This window comes from Physcomitrium patens, chromosome 11, assembly GCF_059467195.1.
Source record: "Physcomitrium patens ecotype Gransden chromosome 11, ASM5946719v1, whole genome shotgun sequence".
In the NCBI taxonomy this organism is placed as follows: Eukaryota; Viridiplantae; Streptophyta; class Bryopsida; order Funariales; family Funariaceae; genus Physcomitrium; species Physcomitrium patens.
Genome location: NC_143420.1, coordinates 16,562,889 through 16,574,928, shown reverse-complemented (window position 1 = coordinate 16,574,928; position 12,040 = coordinate 16,562,889).

The following is a 12,040-nucleotide window of genomic DNA, read 5'->3' as shown; positions in this document are numbered from 1 at the left end:
TTCTAGGAGGATTAAAGAAGTCGACTAAGAAGTTTTTTAAAGTTGCTTCATCTTCAAGAAACATAGAAATTTCATATAAAGCTTCTTAATACCTAGTATATATAGGAATTGAAGTTGAAGGGATCCTTAATCTCAAAAATACATCTCTTTGAGCTCTACCTCACCTTTTTGGTGTTGATCTTGTAATCATCTAATTAAATCAAGTTCTTGTTAGTTTTTTTGTTAAAATTCTTTTATTCAACTTCTTGTTTGGTTTCTTGTATAGTATATCCATGTCACGAACCATCTTGTTTTCTTTAAAAGAAAAACCTCCAATATTCACTAAATAGACAACAAAACCGATTTAAATAGCCATAAGATGAGTAGCTCCATGCTTATAATGACTTGACCTAATCTTAGATATAATACCTTCAGTAAATGAAATATTATTACATCTTACATAATTTAGAAGAAATTAAAATAAAATAAAAACATATATTGTTTAGATCTAAATATATTTGTAAGAATGGAAACTAAATATATTTTTGATTATTTGGCTAGATCCATCATAAGTATATTTAGAAGGTATCCAACAATAATAAAAAAAAATTTGAAATAACCCTCATATAAATATTTACTATTATCCAATGCTATCATATAATATAAATCCTTATTTGAGAATGCAATAGGCATCTAGTTGTAGAAGATAAATAGAAAATATAACAAGATCCTATCAAGTCTAATAGAATCTCAAATAAATTCTAAGTAATCCTTAATCATCCTAATCAAATTTTAATAAATTCAAAAGAAATTTAAAATAAATTACAAAAAAAATATAAAAAATCATAAATTTATTTTTTAAAATAATAATAAATATTCTTAAAGAAATATAAAATAAGAAATTTAAAGAAATAATAAAAATATTTTAAAAATGTAAAAATAGAAAATCTAAGTAAATTCTAGATGAATCCTAATTAAAACTTAATATATCCCTAATCAAATCTTAATCAAATCTTAATCAAGTCCTAAATCCTTGACCAAATTCTAATCAAATCTTAATCAAACTTCAACCAAAATCTAATCAAATCCTAAATCCTAACCAAATCCTTAATAAATCTTAAATAATCCCAAGAAAATTTTAAATAGATCTTAATTAATTACTATAGTTATTTTAAAATCTCAATAAATATTAATTGAACCATTGATGTTAATTAAAATTTTATTAAAATTTAAATCCATAAGAAATCAACAAATATATAAATTTTGATGTAAATCAATTCACTAATTTGAAAAAAAACAAAAAAAAACTCCTAAACCTCTCAAGAGTTGGTTGCTTTCTTTTTCCAAACCAGATGTTGATATTTCAATAGCAATTTTTCATTGCTGAGCCATTTAGTTTCTTTAATAATTAGCTAATGTATTGATTTCAAAGTCCAAATATTTTTTATTATTTATTTTGCTTCAATCAAACTAACAAATATTGCCAAATTGTAAAAACCCTAATTGATTCTAAATTTCAATTATTGGAGACCATAGTCCACAAAACTCTCATAACCATCAATCTAATTATTTCATTAATATAAAATTTTATAAATATATTTAAGAAAAATATAATAATAGACTATCAAAATTTCATCTATAAGTATGCTATAATTTTTTATCTTACTTATTTTTATTTGGTTCAATTATAATCCTATAAAGTAAGTAGAAGTTTCTTTTCTAAGAAGGTAGTATTAGCACTTATTAATTTTTTACTGCCTCCTTGTTTAATATCTGTATTTTTAAGATAATTTAATAAAATATTTTTATTTAAGCTTTTTTATAATAAAATATTTTCTTTCTTCTTTCACCTAATAGTTGTATTACTTTTTAGCATCTATCTCTTTTAAACTTCTGCATCCTTTGGCATATACCAATAATTCTTCAATGTATTTATGTATGACATTCTTCATCTTGGTCAAATTTTTAGTCTTCAATTTTCTCCTCCACATCCCTTGAGAGGTTTAGGAGTTTTTTATAAATCCTTGTGATTATTTATTATATCAATCCTTGTGATTATTTATTATAGATAGAATTAAATAATGTGCTGATTATAGATGAGTGCTAGAAGTATTAATCATTAAATTTTGCTCTTATAGATTGATGACTATGACACTACTTGCAAACTTATAGTGGTGGAAGTGGCAATAATATCATATGTTGTTTTGTAGTCAAAACATGGATAATACTACACTTTCATAGCCATGTAATATAAATCTTTAAAGGTAGATCATCTCTTATTAATTCCTTGATATTTGTGGCTTTTACATAATGGTAAAGAAATTCTTGAATTTTTTTAATTTTTAATTTATATTATATATATCAATATACTTGAATGAAGTCTCCAATAGGTTATTAAGTAGGTACAATGATATAGAAGATTTTAATTACAATTTTTTACTATACTTAATTTGTATATAATATAATACAAAATCTATATAATGTATGTTATAGAATATTTTCTATATTTTAAAAATAATATGATAAAAAAATCTATATAAAATTTATCATATATATCAAAGAACATTCACTATATATAATATATAATAAAATACATAATCTATATAATTTAACATGTATGTTGTAGAACATTTATTATATATTGTATACTTTGTAGAATTTTTTTTGTATTATCTACATTACTTATTGAAATCTAATGCAACATTGTATTATAATATTTTCATAACTATAAATACTTGAAAAATAACTCTTATAAACTTATAAAATTAGAATTTGGTGTGGTCATGGCTTCAATTGGAAGCTTATATTTTGAATTAATTTTATTGTGCTATTAATATTTAATATTTTAATTCAATAAATATATTAATTTCTTAATTTTAATTGATTTTATTAATATTGAAGAGCATAATATTTGAAATAATAATAATTATTCTTGTAGATCATTAAATCAACTTACTAGTTGTTTAGGATAAAAAGATGCATTTAGAGTGCTTAAAACTACAATATATAGTGAGTATTATAGAAATATTTAGAAAATTAGAAAATTAGAATTTTAATTATAAAAACAGAATTTTAATAAGTCTTGAAAGTAATTATTTTAATTAATTTAGTATTTTTTTTACTTATTATTAAGTATTAAGGATTATTTATCAAGGTCAATATTTATATTGGACTTATATCTATATGTAATATTTATAAAACATCATAAATGTTAGTTAGTAGTTAAAAGAAGCATGAAAAAGAACCTCATGTCTTTTTAGTTATTTATAAAGAAAGTAAGATTTATACTAGATTTAAAATTATTTTATTTCTATAAAAAACATTAAGATATAAAAATATAGCTTTAAATTGATATAAATATTATAAATATATTATAAGAATTTTTAGAATTTATTTAGAATTTATCTAGAATTTATTAGGAATTTCTAGAGCAATTTCCAAGACTTTGATAAAAATGAGTTTTACCACTTTGGAAGCCATTATGAAGAAATGGAGCAAGATTTGAAGACCAAGTAAGGTTAATAGGCTAATTGAGTATTTTTAAACATCATAGTGAAGTCAAAAATGGAAAAAATTTGATTTTACTAATAGAAAATAGGAGGACCATCAGCTAATATAGACCTTGTAAGGAGGGAGGCTCACAAATCCCATATGGATTGTAGCACCTTAAAGGTAGTTAGGAGGATAAGACTAAGACCTCATGGCCTCTTTAAAACACCCTCATACACTACATGTGAGCCTTTGATCTATATACAAATTAACTTTGAGATAAAATATTTTTGTTTAATTTTTATTTTTTTATTTTTTATTTTTAAACCTTCATAACTTACTCATAGTAACTTGGATTTATATATTTTTTATACCATTGGAAATAATTTTTAAAAAAATCTAAAAATATATTTTTTATTTTTACTTTTTATTTTTTATTAGATAAAAACTTAGTGAATAGACTAGCCAAATTTTGGATTGTATAATTACTTGATTTCATTTATTTTAATTATTTTGTGTTCTTCTTCTTTTATTCTTACTATTTGCTTCTCCAATTCACACCACCAATTACAAGCAACTCTTAGTTGAGGCCATCTTATAACTCGGATTAAAGAGTAAATTTTATATTTATAATTTTTAAGTAATTAGAATTATTAATTAATAAGATAGTAATTTAAATCATTCAAATTTATTATTTATTTAGAAAAATATTATATATTATCTTTTTATATATTTATTAATTTTCTTAAAAAAATAATACTTTAAAATTTATACTACATCATAAACTAATGGATTTAAAAATATAGTAAAGTAAAATTAAAATAAAGAGTTTTTTATTGTCATGATGTTGCATCTTTTTTTTATATTTAAATTATATTTTTATTTTTTATTTTTTATTTTTATAAAATTTTAATATTTCTATTATTAAGCATAGTATTATTATGGTACACATAATATCTTTATTATTTAAATGTTATATATAACTTTATTATTTAAATTTATACTTAAAATTTAATATTGAATATCTATGCTTATATGTAGAATGAAGAATTTGTGGAATTGTATGTTAAAGATTAGGGTCTTTAGGTTGTAGTATATTGATGTACATTAAATTTTTTTAACTAATATGAAGAAATTAAATAATATGTCTAAAAATAATTATTTTTTGAATTTTTTGATTATTTAAGCTTTTTTTTATGAATTAGAATTATCAAATTTTAAAACAATTATACATTATTTTAGTAAATATTATCTATTTTAAAATTGATGTTATAAAAAAATAATAATAATGATAGTAACTTTGGCTCATATTGAACCATCTTTATTGTACTACATGGTAGGTTTTTAGATCATTTTATTGATGTGATGTTATTATTTATTTGATTATATAACAAAGTCTTATAGATATTAATTAAGAATAAAAATTAATTTTTTAAACTTATTATGATATCTCTAAATTTACATAGAAGTTATATTTTATTTTAATAAATTGATGGTGGTTTAATTTATTATCTAATCGTGCTTGATTTTATAGTAATAGGTTTGTATTTCTACCTACTTGAAATATTTTGAATAATTGAGAAAAACATATATTTTTTGAAAGCTCAAATTATGAGTATTTTATAGAAGTATTAGAATTGCTTATAATATTTATAGTAGAATAACTCTTCTAAAAATTTGAAGCATTTTTTTCTAATATATGCCTTATAATTAAATAATCAAACTTTGATATCAAGAATAATTAGACATAATAATTTTTATTGTCTATTGAGAATTAATAAGCTAGTCATATTTGTAAGTCACTTTAATTCATTGACTTATATTATATTATAAGTTTTTTTTAGTGAAGGCATAGATTATTAGTGTGCTATAATAATGTGTCATTAAAATGTTACAATGTTAATAATATATTAAAATTTCATATTTTATATTTTTTGATAAGATTGTTTTTAGAAATTAATATGATATAGCATTAAAGCTAATTAATATTTCAAATAAGTTTTGTGGATATTATAGAAATTTTTGTGTATTTCTACTAAATTCTAATTTTTTTATAATTCAATCTTTAATTTAAGCAACAAAGATTGCTAATATATTATAAAATTGACTTTTTGCAATCATCAATAGAAATCATAATGAAGACGTCAACACCATTGAGAAAAGGAATCTTAAAATGATTCTAATCATTATTGGTGGTTTTTATTTAAAAATATTTGATAAAACAAAGAAAAGATTTATTTAAAATTGTATACAAAGCAAGAGACTTGATTGAAGAGTGTTACCAGAAAGATTGATTAAAGATTATAGTAATACAAATCAATAATATAAAAGTTTTTAGAGAACTTCTTATGGTCTTAATCTCTTGTTTTAATACCAAATGTAGCATCTCTCAATGTTGTTATCTTCATCAAAGTGAAAAGATCATTAAGATTAAAAGATGTATTATAATTTTTTCAACATGCATTGATGAAATCGATAAAAATATAATGGTATAGAATAAGAAACTCAATAGTATTATAAAACAACTATAATATGCAAGTAAAGATGGTAAACTTACATATTATCTTATACAACAAATAAGAAGTATTCAAAAGATTGAAGGAGAAAAATTAGATATTTTATTTTTTTTTGATAGATATCTTCATCTTGAATATAAAAGACCACTTCTTTTATTAGGTGGAAATGGAAAAATATAGGTAAATCTATCAAAATAGTTAAGAATAAAATGTAAAATAAAGGTTTTTTTATTTCTCATAATTTTGAAGAGTATAATATAGCTGTTTTTAAATAATCTAGAATTTTGAATGGATTAATTTATTCAAATATTATTTTTTTTTCAATTTTTTTATTAAAAAAATAATTTAAATTTATCAAAAAACAAGTAAAGATAACTTTATTTAAAATATTAAAAAAATACCTACTTTTAAAAGCAACTGAAATAGATTTCATGCTACAAATTGCAAGTAAGATATATTATATATATGACATAAAGATAGCATATTGTAACTTAGATTCTAATAATAGTATTATAAATTCAATAGATATTTAAGAGATGGTTGATTTAGAATTTATATATTTGAAGTTGCTTGATTTTGGTATTTTAAAGGTTGAAGTAAAAAACAATTCAATAAATATACATAGCAAAAAGCACTTTAAGAACCATTAGATATACAACACTTGAGGCTAAAAAAAATTAAAAAACAAAAAAAAAAAAAAAAAAAAAAAACAAACAAACAAAACGAAAAAAAAAAAATCTTTATAAGAGGTGAATGCTTTAAAAGCTGATGTATTTAGTTTTAGTATATTATGTAGCAAGAGGTTTTAGAAGACAAAGCCTTTTGATTGTATATACCATTATAGTTCTTATGAAGAAAATATAGAGATAAGTAAAAGGACCACTTTGCCAAAATCTTCTCCATAAGAATTGAAATTATTGATTTATGATTGTTGATTTTTGGATTTATTAAAAAGAAATATATTATTTGGAATTTATACAAGATTAAAAATATTAAAAAAAAATTTGCTCCAAGGTCCTTGAAGAAGTAGAGCGCTTAAAAATATAGTTTAAAAACTATAAACTAAAATTTTTTAAATTTTAAAATATTAATAGATAAGTTTTAAAGATATTATGTAATATTATACAATAATATCTCTTTTTATTTTAGAGATTTTTTTTTAACTTTATTAAAGTTAAAAATAATTTTTTAAATAAGAAGTATTAAGTGAAAGATAAATAAAAATATATTTGATACTATCTTGTAGAAAAGCTTCTTAGAAGCTTCATAGATGTATATTTGATTTTTTATGTATTTCTAGTGGATTTTTAGATTGAAAACTTGGTCAATAATTTTGCCACATGTTGCATATTTTGACAACTTATGGTAGAAATTGGCCATATAGCACAAATATTAGAAATTTGTCTTACAAATTAAACACATGTCAAATATTTTATAAAATATTTTCATATAGCTCTTAATTAAAAAAATATATATAGAAGTCTTCTTTATCCTTTTTTTTCCAATCTTATTTCAAAAGACTCTAGTTTTCTTGTCTTTAATAACAATTATTTTAGTTTTAATACTATACTAATTTTGAATAAATTTTTATTCTTTTTGAATGAATATCTATTCTTTTTGAGTGACATAAGAATATATTGAGGTTTTTATTATTTATGATTCATATCCTTGATAATTTGATAAGAGTAATAAAATTAACTATCTATGCCAAGATGTTGTGCAATTGAGAGAAGCAAGTAGATCAACCTTAGAATTGAATTCAAGAAATCTTCCTACTACAAGCATGAAGTAGGCAAGGATAAGTATGCCAAAGTAGTTTGATGAAACAAAATCAAAAATTTGACTATTTCTACAAAAAATCAAATTCTATCTAAAATTATATCATTTCCAATGCCCTAATGGATTTACTTAAGTTGGATTTATAGGCACATTTTCATTTCAAAATATTCTTTTTAGTTTATGCCTTTGATAAAAAAGATAGCAAAAAATGATTTTAAAAATGATTTTAAATCATAGAAGAATTGTGAGCAATAAATTAAATAAAAATGATAGCAAAAATTAAATTCTTATTTTTATAATAAATTTTATATTTAGCCACCATATATGTTGTTGAATTCTAAAACCTTACTTGCAACATAGGTTGAAATGAAAAATTCATTATTAATCAATTTCAATATAGATTAAATGATAATGTCTAAGATTTGCTATTGACAATGCCAAGAATAAATTCTTCAAATGATTTTTTGTTAAAGCCATTGCATGTAACAATCAATTTTTCGAAAGATGCTAAAAAAAAAAACTTGATTAAAAAAGAACAAATCAAGTCATAACTGTAATTTTTAAGTTTTAAAAAACTTATTTATGTAATCCAAATCTTATAAAAACTGATATAATATGTTTTATATTCTTCATTGAACAAAACAAGACTCATTGTTATCAAGAAGGTTTTTGCTTATATTGTGGAGAACCTAAGCACATTGCTTAGCATTATTCAAAAAAAAAAAAAATACAAGTACAAAATGAGGAGCATGGTTGCCAAAAAAGATGACATGCCAAAAAAACGTTTTTCTTGCTATAATAGGAATCATGCAGCTCAAATCTTATGAAATACCCACTAAAGTCTTGTTTTTTTATTATATCTTTTATCTTGCTTTATAATAGATATTTCTTTAAGACTAAAAAATTACAAATGCTTTGCCTTGTTAGATTCAAGAATTTCATCTTTTTTTATAGACAAAGATATATATATAAACCAAACTTATAGATGTAGAAGTCATAGATAGTCATTTTTTTATTTTAAAGAGATGTTATTTATGAAATTATTCCTTTAGATATAGCAATTAATAGATATAATAGCTTAATAATATTTAATGTAATTAAATTTCTTTCCAATTTAATTTTTTTAGAATCATTGTTGCTAAAAAAGTATATCCTTGAATTAAAATAGATTTCTTCTAACTTCAATTTTTTTGTAGTTTGATTCAAAATTATATTTCCTAATAAAAAGTCATAAATCTAATACAATCAAATCCTTATTGGTTGGTACAAGAATTTTCATGCATACTATTATATTATAATTATTTATAATATGTAAAAACTAACTAAAATAGATAATATATTTATAAGTGATGATGTACTTTAGAATGGTTAGTAGGTTAATTTAAAGAGAGTTGATATAAGAAAATTTATTTTGAGGTTTATTTAAGATGATTATAGTATTTAAAATATATTAGATTTAAATATTTAGTATAAAATTTAAAGAAAAGATTGAAGCTCAAAGATGAAGATCCAAACCTCTAAGAAACTTATTTGGAGGGATGAAAGTAAGATATGGATGGATGAAGGCTAAAAGTAAAGATCTTTATCTCTATTAGCTGAAGGCTATGCCCAATAGGCATTCAGCAAGTTGTATGCGACCATAACAAGGATTTTGGTTACTTCAAAAGAAGCATTTGAGAATCAAAAACAGGGATTGTAATTTTTAGGATTTGGACTACAATTTGTATACAAATTTTAGAGGATTTGGACTTAAGGTGATGAAGCTATAGTCGTTTGAAGTTAAGGTAACTTTTTAAGATATACTGCTGCTATTCTGAAGATATGAGGATTTTTGTGATAGATTTTGGAAATTAAAAGAAGCAATCATAAGGATAATTTCAAGATCTACATCTCTTGTGAAAGAATTTTTTTTATTTGGAGTTTTTATGAAGAGGTTATAGAGCATTGAAGACAACATATGTAATTCAATGACAGTAACTAAGTCATTTTGTTGATAGGAATGGTTGGAGCCATATTTTGATTTTTCGGATGAATTTTTAGCTCAAAATCTCCAAGAGTCTGTATTATTAAGTTAAAAAGCTATATATCAAAATTTTATGGTGTTTCAATACTTATTTTGTGAGATATGAAGAAATTAGCACACAAGTGTATGTAAGCAAGAGTTTGAAGCTATTGTTAGACTTTTAGTGATATCTCAAGATCCATTAAAAATTTACAATTGAAATTTGTTGTGGTAGTTGTTAAAAATACATCAGTACTTTACGTAAAATTTGGATTTTTTTGGACTATCCAATCGTGAGATATGAGTTGTTGAAGTTTGAAAAAAAATCACCTTAAAGATATACAAGGTTTTATAATATTTTTATCACATTTTTGGTGATCTTTGATACCTAAGGCTTATGTATTGATGTAATTGCCCTTATAAGGAAAATTTTATATATAAACTTAGTTTTATTTTTTATCTTGATGCTAGGTTGAATAATTAGTGATAGCTAGAAGTCCAACACTTTCTTAAGGCAAATTCTCTACTCCAACAATGTTGCAAAAAAAAGGTCACCTTTTATTACTTAAGCCACATCTATTTTTGATAGTATAAAGACTTCAAGTAGAATTTTAAGCTAATATTAAGATTATTAAGATATTTTTAAAAAGAAAAATATAAATATTCTTAAAAAATATTGTTCCTATGATTATTTAATTGATCTTTAAGAAAAAATTCAATTTCCATATAAATTAATCTACAACTTATCATAAGCAGGAGTTGATTGCACTTCTATAATATATTTATGAAAACTTAATTAAGAATTTTATATGCCATTCAAAATCTTTAGCAAGAGTTTTTATCTTATTTTTAAAAATAAATAAATAAATAAATAAAAATATGGATTATTATTGATATATATAAATTATTAAAGAATCAATAAGTTTACAATAAAAAATAAGTATCATCTATCTTTGATATCATGACTTCTTGATCAACTTAATCAAATAAATATCTATATCAAAATAGATATAAGATGAGTATACAACCTAATATGCATCAAAAAAGAAGATGAATCAAAGATTTTATTTTGAATCAAGTATAGATATTTTGAAAATAATTTCATGCCTTTTGGATTCAAAAATGTACTAGCTATATTTTAACATCTTATAAATAATTTTTTTAAAGAGTTTTTAGATGATTTTGTCATTTTTTATCTAAACAATATTTGAATCTACTCTAAGAACATAAAAGATCATAAACCTCATGTTTGTCATGTGTTATAAAAACTTAGAGATGCATGATTATATGCAAAGATAGAAAAGTGAATATTTTACACATCTTAGGTTGATTTTTTAGGATACATCATTTTAAATGACGATCTTGTAATGGATTCTAAAAAATTCAAATTATCATGAATTAAAATATTTCAAAAATAAGATTTCAAGAAATTTACAATATTTTTTTTAAAATTTTAATTATTACAAGATCTTTATTAAGAATATTTTTCAAGGTATAACTCCATGTATATGTTTGACTTATAAAGACAAACTTATGTGGGATAAAAAAGAAAAAGTAACATTTAAAGATCTAAAGACAAATTTTTTTTTTTTTTAACCAATCTTGTATTGCATCAACTTTTCCAAAATATTTTTTATGAAAAAAAATGTATTGATCTTTATTTGTAATGTGGTATTATCAAAAATAGAGAAAATGAAAAATTGCATCTAATAATTTTTCATTCAAGAGAATTTTTGTAGCCAAGATTAGTTACAAAATCCACAATAAAAAAACTTATTTCAATTGTGAATTTATTCTAAGAATGGCACCATTATTTGAAAGACATTTCTAATCCAATCACCATATATAAGAATCATAAGAACTTTTAGTATTTTATATCATCACATATTCTAAATTTTTGCTAAGCAGGTTAGAGCATATCTTGGTTAAAATTTGAATTCAAAATCATTTTTTGATCAAATTTTTATTTTATATTATATATATAAACCATCACATGTGAAGAAAAAAAACTTAAAATTGACAATATTGATCACTATTATAGATTGTTAAAAGATATTATTTTGGATAGAAGAATTTAATTTGAATTACGATTTTAGAGAATCTTTTTAGATATTGAAAGTAGATATAAAGTTATTTTTGTCTTTTTATTCTCACATTGATAGACAAATAAAACAAGTGAATTAAGTTTTAGATTAAAATTTAAAATGTACTATTAACTACCATCAAGATGATTGGATAACACTTTTGTTATTGGCAAAGTTTGCTCAAGCTAACA